The sequence below is a fragment of the Heterocephalus glaber genome, unplaced genomic scaffold (assembly GCF_053883595.1).
Source record: "Heterocephalus glaber isolate CG9 unplaced genomic scaffold, H.glaber_assembly_v1.0 deba00001733, whole genome shotgun sequence".
Lineage (NCBI taxonomy): Eukaryota > Metazoa > Chordata > Mammalia > Rodentia > Bathyergidae > Heterocephalus > Heterocephalus glaber.
Window position 1 is genome coordinate 605,343 of NW_028258444.1, and position 21,806 is coordinate 627,148.

General features: G+C 35.0%; 1 long non-coding RNA gene and 1 pseudogene across 1 annotated transcript in view; both read right to left on the reverse strand.

The window, feature by feature from the left end:
- LOC147821452 (uncharacterized) overlaps positions 1–21,806 on the reverse strand; it is a 148,464-nt gene that overhangs the window by 52,830 nt on the left and 73,828 nt on the right. The window lies entirely within an intron of this gene.
- On the reverse strand, positions 12,390–21,729 carry LOC147821453 (olfactory receptor 7E178-like; annotated as a pseudogene).

The window sequence follows — 21,806 nt, forward strand, 5'->3', positions numbered from 1 at the left end:
TGTACCTTTGCATGATATCCTAGTGTATACCTAAAATGTACAAATAAACAATGAATTTTATAAAGTCAATTTCTATTTATACTCTTCTTTAGGGAAAATATACATAATAAAAAGGTATTATTTTAACTATTAAATGGATATTTTGCTGGCATTGTATTGACATTTTTGTGTAACAATGTTATCCATCTCCATAGATTTTTTTATTATTCCCCAAATAAAAATTTGTATTAATTTTTTTAAAAATACAGTTCCTCCAGCCCCCAACTCTCAACCTACTTTCCACTATGAAACATAATGAGGAATTAAAACAACCTAACTTCAAATATAATGTCACCAAGAGGACAAATTTAGAAACCTAGGTGTTCAGTTTTGCTCTATGATTTTTCTCACCTTTTATTAATATTAATTTGATATGTAACCTTTGGACCTAACATGTTTAATTTATTCAGTTTGTCTCCAACAGTTTTGTGACCAGAATCTTGGAATCAAGTTCATGAACTGAAATATATATATTCATATATATTTATAAATTATATATATAATATATATGTGATATATATATGTGTGTGTGTATATATATATATATATATATCACATATTGATCTTTGCTTTTCCTTTTCTCCAATTCCACTCTCTTCTGTCACATTCACAGTAGATGTCAAAGTCTTAATTTTAGACTGTTCTTCTGTGGAGTCTCTTCAAGGCACTATCCTTGTCCCTGTTCTGCAAGCTGTGTAGATAAAGGTAGTCAACATACATGCAACCATATGTATATCGATGAGTCCATAATACACTTCCTGTGAAATTGTGATACAGTTAAACTAAAATACATTGCAAGCCCTGTTCCATAAAATAAGCAAACAATTGACAGGTGAAACCCACAGGTGGAGAAGGCTTTATGCCTGCCACCTGATGATGGAACTTTCAGAATGGAAGAAACAATTTTATAGTCAGAGTAAAGACTCCATGGGATGGGATTGAAATCAAATATAACAACTATTAAATACATGCATATACTATTAGTAAAGTGATTTGAACAGGTACGGTGAAGGAGCTGTGAAGGCTCACAGAAGAAATTAGCAATTGCTACATCTTTGAAGCAGGTAAGTTGTAAGGCAATCATATTGTGCATCTGTGAATCAAAAAGACTAAGAATGATATCAAGAGTAAGAAGACAGAGATGCAAGGCTCCATGATTACAGGGTAATGTAGATGGTACCAGATGGCCACAAACCAGTCATAGCCCATCACAGTCAGAAGTATGTGATCCATACATCCAAAAAAGATGAAGAAAGACATCTGTGACAGGCAGCACACATAGGAGATGACTCTGCTTTGAGTTAGGTTGTCCACAATCATCTTTGAAGCTGTAGTGGAGGAGAAACAGTTGTCAGCCAAGGATGGTTGGAAAGGAAGAAGTACTTGGGAGTATGGAGTTTGGAGTCAGAGCTGAGAGCAAGGATGATGAGCAGATTCCTGAGCATAACCAAGTATAAGGACAGGAACAGTCCAAAGTGTTTGGGCTGCAGTGCAGGATTATCTGAGAGACTCATGAGATGGAATTCCCCCATGTATGTTAGATTTTATGGTTTTATATGGCTTGTACAGCTTTGAAAATGAAAGCCGGGTTAGAAAATAGAAATAAATATATCAGTCAGCACTGTGTCTGCCTATCTGCACTTTGTAAAAAGCAAATCTCTTGTAATGTCTTTACATTTGCCCAGACATTTTTGGAAATATTTTAGATTTGTCTCAAACAGTATTCAATAGAATAATTCCTACACTGTTTTTTGCATCATTCACATTTTGTATACACACATTAGACATAATCTAGTGTCTACCCTAGTGTCTCTAGTGTCATAATCTACACAAACATTAGACATAGCCTAGACATAATTTATTATAGTAAAAACTATATTTTTATTTTAAATTAATACAAGTAGATTTAATAAAGAAAATATAAAAGCCATTCTATAAAAAAGTAATTTTCAAAACAAAATTATTAGAGAATAACAATGGTAAATACACTGTGTGTCATCATCTTAAAATAATATATTTTCATTTGCTAATCTCTCAGGTCCTTTTCTTAACAATACTGTTGATAACAAGGCCTTACTTCATATACCAGGCTGGTCTTGAACTATTCATACTTATTATTCGAGCACTCTGATACTCAATCACCCGGGCTCCCTGAACTGGCAACAAAAGAGGATCTGGAAAAATTGAAATCAGAAATAATTTCTCAGATAACAGCAGAGCTTGTGCCCGTAGTGCAAGACATGATTAATAAATCTAGAGAAGAAACAGATTAAGAAAAATAGAGGAACTGAGAACACGATGGAATCCCAAGATAGGAAACAAATTTAATCCATAAAACAGATACAAACAGATTTCCAGGAGATTAAAAACTCCTTTGAAAGTCTAAATAGCAGAATGAGTGAATGTGAGGACAGAATTTCAGATATATGAGATAAGACTGCAATTAGTGACCAGGAAAAGAAAAATTACTACAAAATTATAAAGGACTATGAGAAATCAATCCAGCAGCTACTAGATGACCCAAAGAAAAAGAACATAAGACTCATTGGAGTCAACAAAGAAACAGAAGAGAGTGCAGATGACATAAACAAACTATTCACAGAAGTAATGGCAGAAAACTTCCCAAGCAAGGGAAAAGAACTTGAAATAAAGATAAATGAGTCATACAGAACTCCAAATAGCCTTGATCAAAAAAAAGTATATTCATAGGGATATAATTGTTAAGATTCCAGAAACCCAACAGAAGAACAAAGATCTACAAGCAGAGAAAAGAATCTAGTTACATACAGAGGAAAGCCTATCAGAATCACAGCAGACAGACTTCTCATCCAAAACACTCAAGGAAAGAAGAGCTTGGGGTGATGTAATTCAAGCCGTAAAGGAAAACAGCCACCAACCGAATTGATGTACCCTGCAAAACTCTCTTTCTAAATTGATGGAGAAATAAGATACATTCAGGACAAAGAGCACCTTAGGAGCTTCATGAATACCAAACCAGCACTCCAAAAAAATTTAGAAAATATCCTTGGAACAGACAATTAGGATCACACCCCCAGGAAGCCCAGCAGAATGAATCCATTGGGCATGACAAGAAATTAAATGTCAAGCGGGGAATCAAAAAAATTAAAAGTCATAATAATGATAAGTCAATGTGTATCACTTATAACCATTAATGTTAATGGTCTCAAATCACCAGACAAAAGAAATTGACTGGCAGAATGTGTCAAGAAGCAAAATCCAACAATATGCTGCATACAAGAAACACACTTAGTTTAAAAAAAAACTCATAGATTGAAAGTTAAAGGGTGGAAAACAATACTCCATGCAACAAGAACCCCAAAAAAAGCAGGAGTAGTTATCCTCTGCAAATCAAGTGGAACTCAAACCAACAATGATTATGAGAGGGAAGGAAGGACACTATAACTTTGCAAAGGGAACAATCCAACAGGAAGAGATGACAATCATAAATATATATGCACCAAATGCTAGTGTGCCCAACTACATAAAACAAATACTAACAGACAGCAAAAGTCATATATGCACTAATACAATACTAATGGAGAACCTCAATACCCCCCTGTCAGAAATAGATCAACTAGACAAAAAACAAGCAACAAAATACTAGAACTAAATCAAACTCTTGAAGAAATGAATTTAACAGATGTTTACAACGTGTTCCACCCCAAAATCAGAATACACATTCTTTTCAGCTGCACATGGGTCATTCTCCAAAATAGACCACATACTCACACATAGAACATACTTAAGTGCAAAGGAATTGAAGTTATCCCCTGTACATAATCAGACCATAGTGCGATGAAATTGGAGATCAATAGCAAAAGAAATGGCAAAAATTTTATAAAATCATGGAAATTGAACAACACTCTTCTAAATAAGAAATGGGTCACAGAGGAAATTAAAGTAATCAGACAGTTCCTTCAAGTAAATGACAATGTCAATACAACATATCGAAATCTATGGGCCACAATGAAAGAGTCTTACATGCAAAATTCAGTGCAGTGAACACACATATTAGGAAATCAGAGACCCCAATTAAACAACCTGATGCTGAATGTCAAGTTTCTAGAAAAAGAAGATCAGGATAACCCCAAAGCTCATACAAGGGAGGAAATTATAAAGATGAGAGGAGAAATCAATGCAATGGAGACTAAGAGAACAATACAAAAAAAGTCAATGAAGCCAAGAGTTGGTTCTTCTAAAGAATCAACAAAATTGACAAACCCTTAGCCAACCTTATCAGAAAAAGGAAAGTCCCAAATCCATCAATTAGGAATGAAAATGATGAAATCACAACAGACCCAGCAGAAATCCAGAGGATCATCAATACCTACTTTGAGAACCTATATGCCAATAAGATGAAAAACACAAAAGAAATGGACAGAAGCCTAGACACGTATGAATTACAAAAGTTGAATGAAGACCTAAAAATTCTAAATGACCCAATATCAATCCATGAAATTGAAAATGTAATTAAACTTACCAACTAAGAAAAGCCCAGGTCCTGATGGCTTCACTGCTGAATTCTACAAGACATTTATAGAGGAGCTACTACTACTACTGTCACTACTGTTTAAACTCTTCAATGAAATTGAAAGGGTTGCAATACTCCCAAATTCATTCCTGGAAACAAGCATCACCTTAATCCCCAAAGCAAAGAAAGACCCAACTGAAAAGGAGAACTGTAGGCCAATCTCACTAATGCACATAGAGGAAACAATCCTTAATAAGATACCTGCAAATAGAATGCAGAATATCAAGAAGATCATACATCCCTTCCAAGTGGGATTCATCCCAGGAATGCAGAACTGTTTCAACATACACAAATCAATTGATGTAATATACTATATCAATAGAGACAAGAGCAAAAACCATATGATTATCTCAATAGATGGAGAAAAAGTACTTGACAAAATCCAACATACATTTATGATAAACACCCTACAAAAAATTGGAATAGATGGTCTCAACCTCAATCTGATAAAAGCCATCTTTCATAGCCATCTTTCAACCAACAGGCAATATCATACTAAATGTTCAAAAACGGAAATCCCCCACACTGAAGTAAGGAACAAGACAAGGATGTCCACTATCACCACACTTGTTCAACATAGTTTTGGCAACATTAGCCATGGCAATTAGACAAGAGAAACAAATAAAAGGAATAAAGATAGGAAATGAAAAATCAAAATGTTCTTATTTGCAGATGATATGATACTCTATATAGAAGACCCCAAAAATGCCACCAAAAGTCTTCTAAACTTCATAACCAAATTCAGTAGAGTAGCAGGATACAAGGTCAACACACAAAAATCAATAGCTTTCTTCTACACGAACAAAAGACTCATTAAGACAGAAAAAGAGAAAACAATTCCTTTCACAATAGCATCCAAAAAACTGGAATACCTAGGAATCAACCAAACAAAAGAAATCAAAGACCTCTTCTCTGAAAACTATGACACTCTGAAAAAAGATTTAAGATGATATCAGAAAATGAAAAGAAATCCCCTGCTCCTGGGAAGGAAGAATCAATACAGTGAAAATGGCTACACTTCCAAAACTGCTATATAGATTCAATGAAATACCAAATGAAATCCCAGCAGCATACTTCACCCACCTTGAGAAAAATTTCAAAAATTCATTTGGAACAAGAACAGACCCAGAATAGCTAAAGCAATTCTAGATAAAGGAGACATGGCAGGGGGTATCACAATCCCCAACTTGAAACTATACTACAAAGATACTGTGATGAAAACATCATGGCACTGGCAAAGAAACAGACCTGAGGACCAGTGGAACAGATTAGAAGATACCAAAACAACATGAGACACACTCAGCCATCTCATCTTCAATAAAGGAGCCAAACATCTTCACTGGATGAAAGAGTCTCTTTAATAAATGGTGCTGTAAAAATTGGGTTTCAACTTGCCAAAGATTAAAACTAGACATATGTCTCTCACCATGCATTAAACTAAAATAGAAATGGATTAATATCTGAATATTAAAATAGAAATGCTGAATCAGCTGGAACAAAGGTAATGTAGAACTCTTAAAGACATTGGTGTAGGAAAAGATTTTATAAACAATATCTCAGTTGCTCATGAACTAGCACAATCAATCAACAAGTGGGATCTCTTCTTCTTTAAAAGCTTCTGCACAGCAAGAGAAACTACCAACATTGTGAAGAGACAACCCACAATGTGGAAAAAAATATTCATCTGCTGTTCCTCAGACAAAGGTCTACTATCTTGAATCCATAAAGAACTCGAAAAAATCAGACCTCCCAAATTAAAGACCTAATCTGAAAATGGGCATCTGAAATGAACAGACATTTCTCAACGAAATAAAAGCAGAAAATAAATATATGAAAAAATGTTCAACATCACTGGTCATTCGAGGGATGCAAATGAAAACAATGCTGAGATTTCACCTCACTCCGGAAAGAATGGGTGCTATCATGAAATCAACAAATAAGAAATGCTGGCGGGGCTGTGGGGAAAGAAGAACCCTGCTCCACTGCTGGTGGGAGTGTAGACTGGTGCAACCACTGTGGAAATCAGTATGGAGATACCTCAAAGAACTAGGACTGGAAGTCCCCTTTGACCCACCTATTTCCCTGCTGGGTATTTTCCCCAATGATTTGAAAGAATCATACCACAGTGATATATGTGCACCCATGTTCATAGCACCACAATCTGTAATAGCTAAAAATTGGAAGCAGCCCAAATGCCCATCAACTGGAGACTGGATAAAGAAAACATGTTTTTTTTATAAAATGGCTACTACTCAGCCATAAATAATGATAAATTAGAGACATATATAGCTAAATGGATGCACATTGTGGTGATACTCAAGTGAAATAAACAGGACATGCATGTAAATACTGAATAGTTTCACTAGTTTGAGAAACTGGATGTGTAAATAAGGACTAAAAGGTATAATAGATAACGTGACATAGGAAGAAAAGGGGCAAAGGGGAATGGGAAGTGAGAGGTATATGGGAAAGAAAAGAAGGGAATGGAATTAATATGAGAAAATGAAAAAAATGGAAACAAAGTCTTTGTAAATAGGGAGGGGTGGAAGGATTGAAGGGAGGGGAGGGGAAGGGGGAAAAATAAGAACCAAGTGAGATTATGTAATGGTGCAAATTTCCAATGATGAATGTCTTTATATTGTATACCTAAAATGTATCAATAAAATCATATTTAAATGATAAAAAAAAATTCACAACTTCTATCTTTAGCTTTGGTGGACCTCAATTTTTGATGAATGCCTTCATAACTGTGAAGCATCAATGATCACATATACAGTGTTAGTGTACAATAAATGTATCAAAAGTTAAACAATAACATTTTAAGAAACAGTTATGATGTTTTGATTTCATACTGTTATTGTTTCAAGCTCACACAGTCATAGGAAAATGTCCTCTGTGTGAAACTACTTTTTGGATTTATTTGCTCTTTTCGAGGAATTGGGTTTTTGTTTATTTGTTTAGTTGTATTCTATAGTGCCTTGGTAACTTCAATTTATTTTCTTAATCATAAACACTCTTATTAACAAATGGAATTCTACAAAGTCAGGTTTCAGACCCAGCCTTCCTAACCCAGTTAGAAGCATTTCATGTGAATCTTGCCTGTAATAGCAAGATCTATTGACTAGTAGTACAAATTATGTGCCTAGTGAAGCTACAACTTGGGTGAGAGAAGAGCAGAACTCTGAATAGAATCCCGAGACCCTATCCCAGAACCAAAACACATGCAGTCTTCTAAACTGAGACTCTGTATCTTTTTATCTTCCCATCAGTCTCTTTCAACTGCCATGTTTTTCCATAGGAAGAAGATACATTGTTCCTGACTGTCCCTCCCCGCTCCGCCACCTGACTTAGCACTTACTGGCCTGGGCTAGATAAATGCTGAGTCAGTCATTACCAAGGGCAGTGGACCTACTGCTCCTCTCCTGCCTGCTATGTGGTAAAGCTCAGGCTCTGTACTCATTATTTGAAAGAAGATAGACCCATTTTAATACAGGGGCCAACAAGTGCAGAAGACACTGGTATGGAGCCACTGTCCTGGAACTGGCAAAGTAAAGGTCTGCAGGTGCTGGCTAATTATGTCAGTTGTATGACCACAGAGGATCAATGCACTCAGGTCCTAATTAGCATAGATCTATATTATCTCAATCTCCAAGGACTTGTGGATATTAATAGAATCTATGTGAACATGGAAACTTTTCAGGAGGAAATTCACCTACTACTTCTTACTTCTGAGATCCAAGTTGTAGGATCACTGCATAAAACTTGCACTATAGCTTGGCATGTTAGTATATGCATTTACTCCAATCTCTTGGGAGGCTGAAGCAGGAAAATTGTTGAGGCTGGCCTTGGCTACATAGTGAGATAATGTCCCAGAAAAGAAAGGGGCAAAGAAAGAAGAGATTGAAACAATTCATACTGATTTTTTTTCAATTTAAGAGCTCAATATGGGATTTGATATTTTTCAATCAATTGTATTATTAATTAGGAAATTCAGAAAATTAGAAACTTCTCATACTATTTTCATTTCTTGGTATTTTAATTTCTTTTCTCTTTGATATTGGCATTATATGTGTTAGAGACTTACAGAGTTTTTTTACTAACTTGAATGAATTTTCAGTTATTTCTTCTCCAATGAAATAAGTGAAATAAAATGATTGATGCTTACATATTTATTAGACACTTTTCACATGTTTATTTATATATCTTAAATACTCAAGGAGCAACAAAAAAAGCTGTATTTAAAAAAATAATTTTTATTATTTTATTTTTATCTGATAAAAATATATATGTGATATAATAGGTTTTGATACAAGTTTATATTATATAATTTAAAAATTGGGATAAATATATCTTTTTAAAGATATTTATCACTTCTTCATGATAAAACTATTCTAAATGTTTTTGTCTAACTTTTTAATATACCCATACACAGTATATTTTCATTATAGCCACTATACAATGCATAAGAATACCCAGTGCCCATCTGTGGGTAAATGGTAAAAAAATGGGGGCTATACACAGTGAAATACTATTTAGTGATTAAAAGGACATCATTCTGTCATATAGGATAACAAGGATGGATCAGGAAGTCATTATGCTAAGTAAAATAAGTCAGAACCAGAAAACAAATAAAATGTGGCATCATTCATATATGGAAGGTAAAAAGTTGATCTCATGGCAGGTGAGAGCAGCACAGTAGTTCCCAGAGATTGGACAAAGTATCAGGGAGGGAGGTACAGAGAAAGAATGATTAAACTCTACCATGGCATAGCTCCATAGGGGCAAGATGGGTGCTTAGGTTGTCTCCAATTCTTGATGCTTGTGAATAGTCCTGTGATAAACATGGGAGTACAGATGTCTCTCCAACAGACTGATGTCAGTTCCTTTGTAGCTTTGTTTTTAATTTTTTTTGAAAAACATCCACACTGTTTTCCACAGTAGAGAGCCTGATTTTTTCATCCTATTTGTAGAAATCATCTGCCGTCATTTCAACATATTCATGGTGGAGAAGAATCACTAGATTCATTGAATTCAATGTGTGGGGGTGACACAAGGGCATGAGAACCAGGAGGCTCCATCAGAAACATGCTACACTGGGAGAGGTTTAACTGCTGCCCCTTTCATCTTCTAACAGAACTCTGAGCTTAAAGCACATTAATGTCATATCTTTCTACTTTCCACCATAGTCCTCAATTCAGCACACCACTAACATCTCAACAAATATTTCCTTGAGACAAATCAACAAGTGGACAAAATTTCCAGAACCCTGAGTATGCCTATAGGCATCACCCAGCTTCTCCTGGAGTTGCTCCTAGTGGTACAGTGCTCTGAGATGCCCATCTCTCTCCTACACCAGAACAGCTCCTCCATCAAAATCATGCAACTCACAACCATTCCAAACCCAAATGTCCTCTCTGATCCTGCTTTTCCTCCAAAGAAGTAAAGCACCTAGCTCCAGAATATGTTTTCTTTAGATTTATTTATGAACTCAGCTTTTGAATACTTCAATAAAATGTGGCTGCTGCTAGTTGAATGTAGTGCCACAATGCTGATAATCACAGGCCTCTGGGAAGTGGAGGCAAGATGATCATGAATTTGAGCCCATCCTGGGCAGTAAAAAATACAAAAAAGCTGGAGATGTAGCCCAGTGTAAAAACCCTGGATTCAATCCCAAGTACTGCTAATAATAATAACCACAATGATAATATTAAAGGCTTCTGTTTATTGGTTACTTTACAGGGATAAAGTGGTTTGTATGTGAATAGCAATCTCGTGAAATAGTGCACTATTTATCATAAGTATAGAACTGTATTAAAGATAACAAAATTTGAAAATTGTCTTTACTTGATTCAAAGAGAAGTTTATTGCACTCCTCATCAAAGTGGATATGGGAGAAAGTCTGCTGTTTAGCTAGTGCAGATGAGTCACAGAAGAGACTCTGAGAAGACACCCAATGGTAGTATTTTTAGAAGTAAATATGAAAGGCAGAGTGTGTTGAGACATTTACAATGTTTGAATCATACAAAGTGCATTATTAAACTTGTCGTTCCATATTAGGTACATGACATAAATACTATGATTATAGCCAAGAATTTAATGTAAATACTGAAATAGGTAGATGTTTTTATATGTCCAAATCTCAACAAAGAACACAAGTCATGCAAAGGAACGGGGAAATATGGTAAAAAGAATAAATTAAATCTTCAGCAACTGTTGCTCAAATATATCTTAAAGAAATGGAGAATAATGCTTCATATGATAAAAATTCAAAGTAACCAATATGGTCTTGGTGCAGTGGCAAACAAGTGAATCAAAGCACTCTGGGAGGCTGAAGCAGAAGGATCACAAGATCATGCCCATCCTGGGCAACTTAGTGATTTAGCAAGATGCAGCTCAGTGAAAAATCACTGAATTTGATCCTGAGTACAAAATGAGAATAAAAATAACCATGTGGAAGATGGTATACAAGATAGAGAACACAGATAGGAAACAAAATCAAGAAAGTGATGCATGAACAGGACAAGTATATTATCAGCAGTATAAATTATAAAAAAGAAAGAAATTTTGAAGTTGAAGAATAAAATTGAAATACTTGGTAGTCTGTTCATAGCAAACTCCATCAAGTACAAGGAAGAATTCATGATTAAGGACAGAATAAATAAAATTATTGAATCAATTAAGCACTAGAAAATGAAATGAAGAAAAGTGAAGATGTCTTAACAGAAATGTGCAATATCATTGAGCTGAAAATTTTTCATTATGGGAGTTCCAAAAGGGGGGGGGGGAACAGAGAACCAATTTTAAAAGCATAATGGAAGTTGAAAATTCTCAAATTTATAGAAGTGGGCATATATATTCAAAAATCTGAATAAACTTCAAATATGATAAATTCAAACACAAGTACGTTTACCTGTATTATACTCAAAACATTAAAACACACAGAAAGGAGCCTGAAAACAACAAAGAAAAAGCAACACATCTTGTACAAGGAATGTATATAAAAGTGTATCAACAAATTTCTCAATGAAATCAAAGGTTCCTTAGAAATGCTCACTTTAAGGATCACAAGTTCAAGGACAGCCTGGGGAACTTAGTGAGACTCTGTCTCAATATAAAAGATTTTAAATGCTGGGAATATATCTGCGAAAATGATGTAATTTTATTTGTCTTTCAAGATTATTTTCTTTATTAGTACAGGTTTTTAGTACAAAATATTTATTATTTTATAGAGTTTGTATATGCACATAACACATTTAGTTCCTTTTCATCCCCACTCCCTCTCTTCCCTCCCCTCTCCTACTCACTATTTCTTGATCCCCTTCAACTTTGAGAAAGATCTATTTCCCTACTCTCTCTTATCTCCATTTTATTTCTCTCTGTATTTATACTTTGGGTTTTTCTTATGAGAAAAACCATGCAATATTTAAACTTGTGTGTTTGATTTATCTCACTTAACATTATGTTCTCCATGACTCAAAGTAACCTTAATAGCAGAATGGCATTCCATTGTGTATTATTACCACATTTTCTTTATCCATTCGTCTGTTTTGGACATACCAATAGGCCACATTCAAGATTTATCTAGTGTGAATTGTGTTGCTATAAAGATGGCTATGCATGTATCACTGTAATATGATGTATTCAGTTCCCACAGAAATATACCTACATTAAGTGTATTTTTACAAGAGATGTTTACCCTTCTATGTGCCTGAATCATTAACAATAATCTCCAGAAGGCCCCATAGGTATAATAAGATACAGGAATTTACAAATGCAGTGAATACTGAATGCTCCAAAATTCTCATTAAAAATAGGCAAAAAAACAATATTTAGATATGAAACACAAAGATGAATGAAAGTCATAAGAGCTACAAAATGCTGAAATGAATGACGTGGAATTTTCCAATCTTTCAACAGGCACTGCAAATATAATCAGACTGTCTTTCTGAGGAGCCTCGACATGACTCTCTTGAGGTCTTATTTCTTAGGGTGTAGACGAATGGCTTAAGCATGGGGATGACTACTGTGTACACTACTGAGGCTACCACACACTTCCACTGAGAAAGTGAGACAGCTGAACTGAGATACACCCCAAGCCCAGCTCCATAAAATAAGCAAAACTCTGAGAGGTGAGACCCACAGGTGGAGAAGACTTTATACTTCCCACCAGATTATGGGACTCTTAGAATAGAGGAAATGATTTAACAGCAAGAGAAAAGGATCCCTGAGATGAAAAAAATAAATAAATAAACAGAGATGGCATCCACAAAGTACATGACTCTATTATTGGTGAAGGTGTTAGAACAGGTTGAGGAGTTGTGAAGGGTCTCAAAAGAAATGAGAAATTTCCACATTCTTAAATTAGGTAAATTGTAACATGGTTGAATTATGCATTTGGGAGACCAAAAGGCTGATGAGAACTGACATCAAAAGCAACAAGCCACAGAAGTGAGGGTTCATAATGACCTGGTAGTGCAAGGGATGACAGATGACCACAAATTGGTCATAGGCCATCACACTTAGAAGCAGACTATCCAAACATCAAAACACCATAAAGAAAGTCATCTGTGTCAGGCAGCCTAGACAGGAAATGACTCTGTTGTGAGTTTGAATGTCCACAATCATCTTTGGGACAGTAGTAGAGGTGAAACTGATGTTAGCCAAGGACAGCTTGGAGAGGAAGAAGTACATGGGGATGTGGAGGTGGGAGTCAGAGCTGATGGCCAGGATGATGTGCAGGCTTCCAAGCATCATGACCAGGTGCCTGGACAGGAAGAGCCCTAAGAGAAGGGGTTATTGGTCTGGATCCTCTGAGAGACCCATGAGATGAAATTCTGAGATCTGTGTTAGATTTTCTGCCTTTATATTGCTTGGACACCTTTTGAAAAAGAAAAGATTGTTTAACAAAATAAAATTAGTTATGCACTTAACAATTTACCCCAAGCATGACTAGGGCAGTGCATTTTTTTTTACTTACTGATTCTCCTGAGTGATGCTCTGACAGATGTCATTTCAACCAGTTGATTCTTCTTTGCATGAGATATACTTGTATGTCTATTTGTTTTATATAAAGCATTTTTGCATACTTGTTTATTTAGAATGTTGTTTTTGCCTTTGGTGTTTGTTTCTAGTGAAATATAATAATAAGTTCTGGTTATTTTCCTTCACTAATTCATGTTGATTTTATTCATGAAAAATAATGTATAATTTTGTGCTACAGTCTATAAAAACTCTTATCATATGTACATTAGATTTAAGTTTTATATTTCCCCAGAACTCAGTGATAGTCTTTTATAGTACAAAATGGTGGGACACTGAGACTGAATAGGAAGTGCCAAAGTATCTGCAAAAGAAAAAATATAAAAAGGTAGAAATGCAACAGATGAGAAAGGAAAAGGCTGTGTTTTGAAATGGGAAGACAAAAAGACTTCTCCTTATCAACTTACTATTTATATAATAGAAACTATAGACTTGAGAGAAGAATTAAAACTTTAAAAATGTCAATAGCGCACAATGATTATAATAATTTCATGAGTAGTATTGACAGTGTTAGCCAACATGTAACAAGCTCTCCTCTAAATAGAAAGTGAGGAAGATACTATTATAAAAAACTTGTGCACCCCTGGACCAAACATTATGAAACTTGCTTTTTATTTATTCCAAACAAGGAGGTTCAGAAATCATTTACAGTTTAGATTAGGTCTAGTAGACCAAGTAATTGAAAAATACGGAATAGCAAAATGCCAACCACGGCATCAATTATCAGTGTCTTCACCATTACATTTAGTGGATAAACGTTTTATTGAAATGATATCACTCACAGAAAAAAAAGGAAAGACCAACACAACTGTATAAAGTGAGTTGTTCAAAGATATATATTAATGTAAAAAAAGAATTCAGAAAGAGACTATCTCCTACTGTCCAGATTGTAACATTGAGTTATGTATGACATATTTTAAGATATACCTTATACAGAAAATTATTGAATACATTTGATAAAATTGTTATTTTTATATTTTCTGTTATATTATCATAAAAATAAGGGAAAATAAGCAATTTTGGATCATCTGATATTTAAAGAATTGGATTGCTAAGAGGTTAACCAGTACCCAGCACTGTGTCTATCTTTTGGATGAAAACACCTCATTGGTAACAGTTCTGACTTTTGAGGCCTGTGCACTCAACATTTCTCACATGTGAGAAACTCAATCTTATCAGAATTGTTTAACCATTGATTTTTGAACTGGTCATCTCATTCGATACATCTACTCTAGAGAAAATCAACTAAGGTATGTTTAAAATGGTACAACATTAGGGATATAATTTTGATAACAGTAAATTACTCTTTTAGAAGCTAGATATTGGGAAGTGGGAGGAACATATTCAAATGATAAAGGAAACAAGGGAGGTGGAAGAGAAGAGAGGAAAAGGGATTTTTTTAAAAAGAGAGAATGGAAAGAAAAAATGGGAACACAGCTTTTGAAAATGAGAAAGGGAAAAGGGTTGGATGGGGGAGGGGAGTAGGAAAAAAGAATCCAGATGTGTTATGTACAGGTACAAATTCCTCACGATTAATGTGATCAGTATATGGCAAACACATACTAATAAAAATAGATGAAATGGAATAATAGTCTCTTATTAATAAGAAAAAATTCTAATTCAAATAAAGTAAGATGCAGCCATATTTTATTCACATACAAAACAAAATATCCATTATAGAATATTGACAAGTTTTATAATTGCTAAAGCTATAATACCTGGATTCTGAATTAAAGTCAAATGTTCATAACCATAAAACCTTTTATGTGCCAATTATCTTCATGAATTTTTATCTCTTTGTTTTTTTGTTTTTTTTTTAAGAAAATTAGTGCTCTGTCAAAAGTGTAGATTATCTTTTTAAAGTCTTCTCAAACATAACAGCTAACCTTGTTCATACGGGCTTAAAATTTTAACAAAAATTGAAATTTGATTTAATACACAAAACTGTATAGTGTCATTGCTGACCCCATCGATGGCATTGATACTGCACATATGAGTCATTAAATAATAATTAGCATTTAAGAAATATTTTTTGATTCTAGGTATGATAGCATATATGTTTCATTAAAGCAATCAGGAGGCTGATGCAGGAGAATCACCATGAGTTCAAGGCCATCCAGGGGTACAGAGGGACACTCTTTCTCAAAAAAAAAATATTAGAAGTAGAAATATTTTCTTTCTAATTTCCATTTTACTCAGTGTTAACTTATATCAACATCTCACAGTGCCACGGAAACATTTGGTATCTGTCACTTGTCTGTCACTTTAGTTGTTGTATGGCTCAGTTAAAGTGCTTAAATCTATTTCTTTTATTTCATTGGCAAAATTTAATAAATATATATTTGTGAGATACAGAGTGAGGTTAGGTGGTATGTACATAGTGTAGAGTGACCAGATCACCTTAAGTTGATTCTAATCTTAGACAATTGGAAGTGTTTTATCCTCCACAAATGAAACCTTCATGTTGACAGTTGTGGAATTAAGAAGGGGGAGCCCCAAAGCCAGGCCTGACACCCAGCCTTCTTATATCTAGTCACCAGCTGTTCACTGCTATCTTTCCTGAGGGAAGGATTACTGTCCTCCAATGATCTCTGTGAAGGCTACAATCAATTCTCCTTTCTCTTAACATGTCAATACAGTGTAATTTGGGGGAAACAGAAAAGAGAAAAGTACAGAGAGCCTAATTTAACAAATAGCCAGGAAGTTCCCACATCAATAAAATGGAAATTATAAATAAGCTTACCTTACAGAGGTATTCTTAAGAAATTAAATTAAGTAAAATACATAAAATGCTTAGAACAGTCATCATCAATCCTAGTTGATCATTATACTTACCTGTGGGTATTGAAAATACACCAATGCCCTAGCTAGCTTAGAACCAGTTAAATAATGTTCCCTACTTGAGGGGGTCATAGTAGTTCAGTATTGAGCACCAACTCTTTCGAATATTGCTGTGCACTAGAAAATACTCCATTCTGAGTACAAGTTTACAGTCCATAAAGGCAGCATTCTTTGTGAGGAGTTGGTTCACATACATAACACATCAGAATTCCTTTTTCATCCCCTTCCCTCTTTACCCCCTCCCTCCATCACTGATCCCCTTCCCATTTGAGGAAACTATCTCCCTACATCCTGTTATCTATCTTTTATTTTGCTCTTCATTTATATTTTGAGCTTATAAAAATAAACAAGTGGAAATAACATATATGCATTTTTATCATTTACTATTTGCTTCAGAACTAATATTTTTATGAAGATTAGAAATATTAACCAGTAATTTTTTAGTTTTCTCACACCCTGGCATAATTCCATTCCTCTATATATCTGTCCCCCAGATGCAACAACTGTTGTTAAATTGTTGAGTGCATTTTCTGTCAATGATCCCATAACGTGAGAATTAATATAATTATTTGTAAGTTTTCTTGAAAATTTGTGTAACTAGTAGGTAACTATATGTATTATATCTAAAACTTTCTTCTTTACTTAAACATTGAATTAAAGCCTTTCTGTGGTGTACATATTGAAACATCTTCCTCTAACTGATGCACAATGCTCTAACTCCCAGAGATTAAACTTCATTTTACTAAACAGCTTTTCCAATACAATTTCTTATGGCAATAGTCAATCAAAATTCTGAGCTTTTCTCTCATCACATAAGTGAGAAATTTCTTAGGCAATGATCAATCAAAATTCTGAGCTTTTCTCTCTTGTCACAGAAGTGAGACTTCGTACATGATATGTGTGCGTTTTGTAGCAGTTGGGGTGGTAAAATCCAGTGCATGTTCAGTGTTACTATTTATTCCCTATATTTGTTTTCTCAATAGAGAAATGGCTGTTTTTAATGAATGACACTGTCTTATCAAGTGACAAATATTCTTGAAGTTTATCTAGCAATTGTTCCATGATAAGACAATGTGAAAATACTCATATGAGTAGTAATAGTTCCATGTGTTAGAGATCAAAACTTGGCTGTAAAAACCATTATCATTAATAGAATCTCTTACAACTATTATGTCATAAAAGCTCCTGCATACCACTGATTCATTCTCCTGCTTCGCAGATCAACTTACTGAATCTCAAGGGGAAGAATAAACAGTCTGCTTTGGTTCATTCAGTGGTAGTAAGGCAAATTTTACAAATGAAACAATCATTCACCTCCGCTTGATGTGTCAGAGCCTAAGACTACAGTCATCAGACCAAAGTCTGGGTCCCACATTGTTCAAACATTTCCTATGCAGGATGTGTAAGCCACTCTGCCTCTCTGTGCTAAATTTCCTTATCTAGAAATATTTATCTCTAGACACATAGGGCACCTAAGGAAGGTGAAGATAAATGTTTGCCTGTTGTTTTGTAATGAGACTTGAATCATTATTGGAATTTATTCCAGGTTAATTAATGAAATACAATCACGTAACAATTATAATCCCCTTAAATGTGATTGAGTATGTGGATGAGACAACAGGTTTTTCTCATCTCTGGGCTCTGGGGCACAGAATGATTTGGAATCTTAAAATATTTCTCAATCCATGAAAAGTTTTTATCCATTCTGCTAGTTATGATAGTGCATATCTGTAATCCCAGCACTCTGAGAGGTTGAGGCAGGAAGATTGAAAGTTCAAGCTCAGCCAGGGCAATTTAGCAACTTGCGGATCCCTGTGCCAATTTTTTAAAATTAAAAGGTGCTGGGGATATAGTTTGATGTGAAGACCCTGGGTTCAAGGCTTAATAGTGCATAAAAATAAAATTAAGTTGAAATATGATGGGATATAGGTTACTGCAAAGACTGTGTTCAATCCTGAGTACACACACACACACACACACACGCACGCGCGCGCACACACACCTTTTCTCTTTCTATTTTTTCATGTTTATAAAAATATCTGAAAAGTTTCTTGAAAATGTAAATGTTGTCAATTTCATGACAACATGGAAAATTACAAATTCTGAAAACAATTCATAAAACAGACTTGGATCTTGTCTCTTGTCCTATGGAACATCCCTGAAACCATTAAGCACATGAAGAAAAGGGTTCCAAGGTGTGCACCCAGATAACACTTTTTCTGTGAGCCAAAGAAGTGTGTCTGTTCAATATTTACCCAAGAATTTATTATTTTTGTAGGTAACTCTGTGTCACACACTCTGGGAAACCAGAAAAGAATGTGACTCAGTCATTTTCCTCCAAATTCCTGTATCAGCTTATACAAAAATTAGAATTAAGGAAAAAAAATGATTTTTTTCAGGAATCTGTTAAAAAGAGATGGATGGAGAGGGAGCAAAGGAAAAGAGAATGAAAAAAAGGAATTAAGATGCTTTATGTACATGTACCACTTTCCCACAATGAACATAAACATCATGTACTAAAAACGTGTATTAATAAAAAATCCAAATCTTCACATCACAGAAACTTTTAGTTTAATATTATAACAATAATTAATTTTCCTTTAGATATATTCACACACACTTGTGCATAGAAGTAGTTTTGATTATCTATTTAATCCTGACTCATTGGCATATGATCAACTAGAAATCAACTCTGATGATAATATTGAGGCTCAAAAATAATGACAGAATAAATAGAGTGAAGGTTTCAAATTTACATATTTTATTCACAGAGACACATAAAATAAACTTTTTTATTCTGTTTGCTAAACTAGAGAAAGTTAAAAGTAGGGATCCACAGGTCTTCCTTTGAGATTGAGAAAGGCTAAATTTCAAGAATGAGAAAGGAAATGGACAATTGAAGGGAAATTCTGGAAGAGATATGAGAAGGCATATGCCCTGCATTGATGTGAGCTCATTCTGTGATTCCTGTCTGTGATTTCAGCCTTCATGCCCATGTTTAGAGTATCAAGGAGCACCAACTCTTCTCCCCAGAGGTCTACCAGGAACCCCTCAAAAGAGCACAGTGAGCAGGGAGTATCTGCTGGGATGTCAGAGAAGGGAAATTCTGATGGTGTTGTCACAGGAGAAACTTGCCCAGCTACCTTGTGTCTGCAGTAAGAATGTTCAGTTCAAACCTGGCTTCACCCCAGTTTCATCCCAGGACATGGACCAAGTTATATGAGAAAGCACTATGGTTTACTTATGAAAAAGAATAACAATATGTGCACTTATAGCCTGGAAGCAGTTATGCAGATGAAATTAAATAAACTACAATGAGACTGGCACTTGGGAAAATTTGATAAAAGTTGATGGTATTATGGTTATAGACGTATGTCATCCTCCTAATCCTCTTCATCGTTATCACCACTCATGATCATTTTGAAGCAATTAGTGGACAGTTTAGAGGGACTAATTTTCTACTCAGTTAAGAGACATTCCCAAGGAAGCTAGAACCAGTGTGTGAAGAAAGCAGAACTCTGACTGAGGGTTCTTGCATCTTCAACAGATCCAAGACTGCAAAGTAGAATCATGGTCACTATAGGGTGGAAAGTGATGGATAGGAGGGGGAAGAGCCTGGATAGCAAATATCAAAATCCACTTAGATGGGGGAACATATTCCAGTGTTATATAGTCCAGCACACAAGGGTGACAATAAGTTACGACAATTAACTGTGCATGTTATTATAACTACAACAGATTAGTTTGAATGTTTCAAACACAAGAAATGGCATACATTTAAAGAACTGGGACTGCTAATTTCCCTAATCTGACCATTACATGCTGTACACATGTGACAATTATCACTGTGTGGGGCAAGGATTTAGCTTAATGGTGCCATGCCTGCCTGCCAAGCAAAAGGTCCTGAGTTTGACCCCTGGTATCAAAAATTATCACTGTGTGCCCCATAAATATATACTTATTATCTCAATTAATTTTTAAAATTAAAGATAATTTGTTTAAAATGTCCCTTTAATCCTGAGTCAAACCTTTGCAATTTGGGGTCTTCCCATCTAGCTACTCCAGCTGCTTGAATTGATGGGGAAGAAGCAGTGTTCTCTGAGTCCCTCCTGCATCTGGTTTCTCCCACAGCACTCAGCAGCCTGTGCTACCTATATACTGGAGCATGATGAAGGAGTAATGATCCATCATTGCCTGTCCCCTGCCTGAAGAGCAATAGAGTTGGACTCTGTCCTCAGAGATGGCAGGAAGGCAGATGCAGACATGGACACACTGAAGCAGATGATGAGAAGATACATGCACCCCACTGGAAAGGGATGAGCAAACTGAAATCCTGGAGGATACAGGCTGATTATTTACAGTTCTGTGTGTGCGAGAGTCCAATGTGCACAGCTCATAATTAAATAAATTTGTTCACAATATCTCAGTCTGTAAGGACTTGTTAACATTGATGGAATAAGAACATAGAAAAAGTCAGCACCCTTTGTTGTGTCTGGGAATTTCTACTTACCCAGAGACTATTCAGCTACATTCCTCTCTTCTGATTTTCAGTTTTCATAATCTATTTTTTTATAACCAGGGGTTAATGCATACTAGGCAAGTGCTCCACCAGTGAGCTGTACCAAACCGTTTTTTATTTTTTAATTTGATACAGGATCTCTCTGAGTTGCCCAAGCTAGCCTCAAAATTTCAATCCTCCTGACTTGGCCTCCCAAGTAGCTGGGAGTGCAGACATACACTCAAAGCTTATTTGTATTAACATGTTTAATTGTACATGTATTTCTGAGGTCCATTGTGGTATTTCAGTACATGCATACAGTGTGTATAGGTTCAACTCACTTTGAAATACTTCCCAACAAGGATGGCTGGTTAAAAAAGTGGTATACACAATGGAATATAATTTAGCCTTCAAGAAAAATGACATCATGTCAGTTGTGGAAAAATTGAAGGAAATTGCAATTATAGTGTTAAGTGAAATAAATCAGACACTGTATGGATTCCCTATGTGAAAAACCTGAATCATAAATAAATAAAATAATAAAATAAAAGAGAGGGAGCATGAAACAAAAACCAAGGTTTTTTTTAGATATGGAAAGGGGACAGGGAAATTGAGATGGTAGGGGGGAGAATAAAGGCATCAAAAATAAACAAGATATCTTATATTTGTCTGTCAACTCCTCCAAAATGAATGTGACTATCATGTATTTCAAACATACACAAATAAATAAAACTTTTTCAAAAGAAAATATGTGAGTTCAATATCATTAAAGCTTCAAATTATCAAGAAATTTGAGAATTATATTTGTATCAAGAATCAGGTAACATATTCTATTGT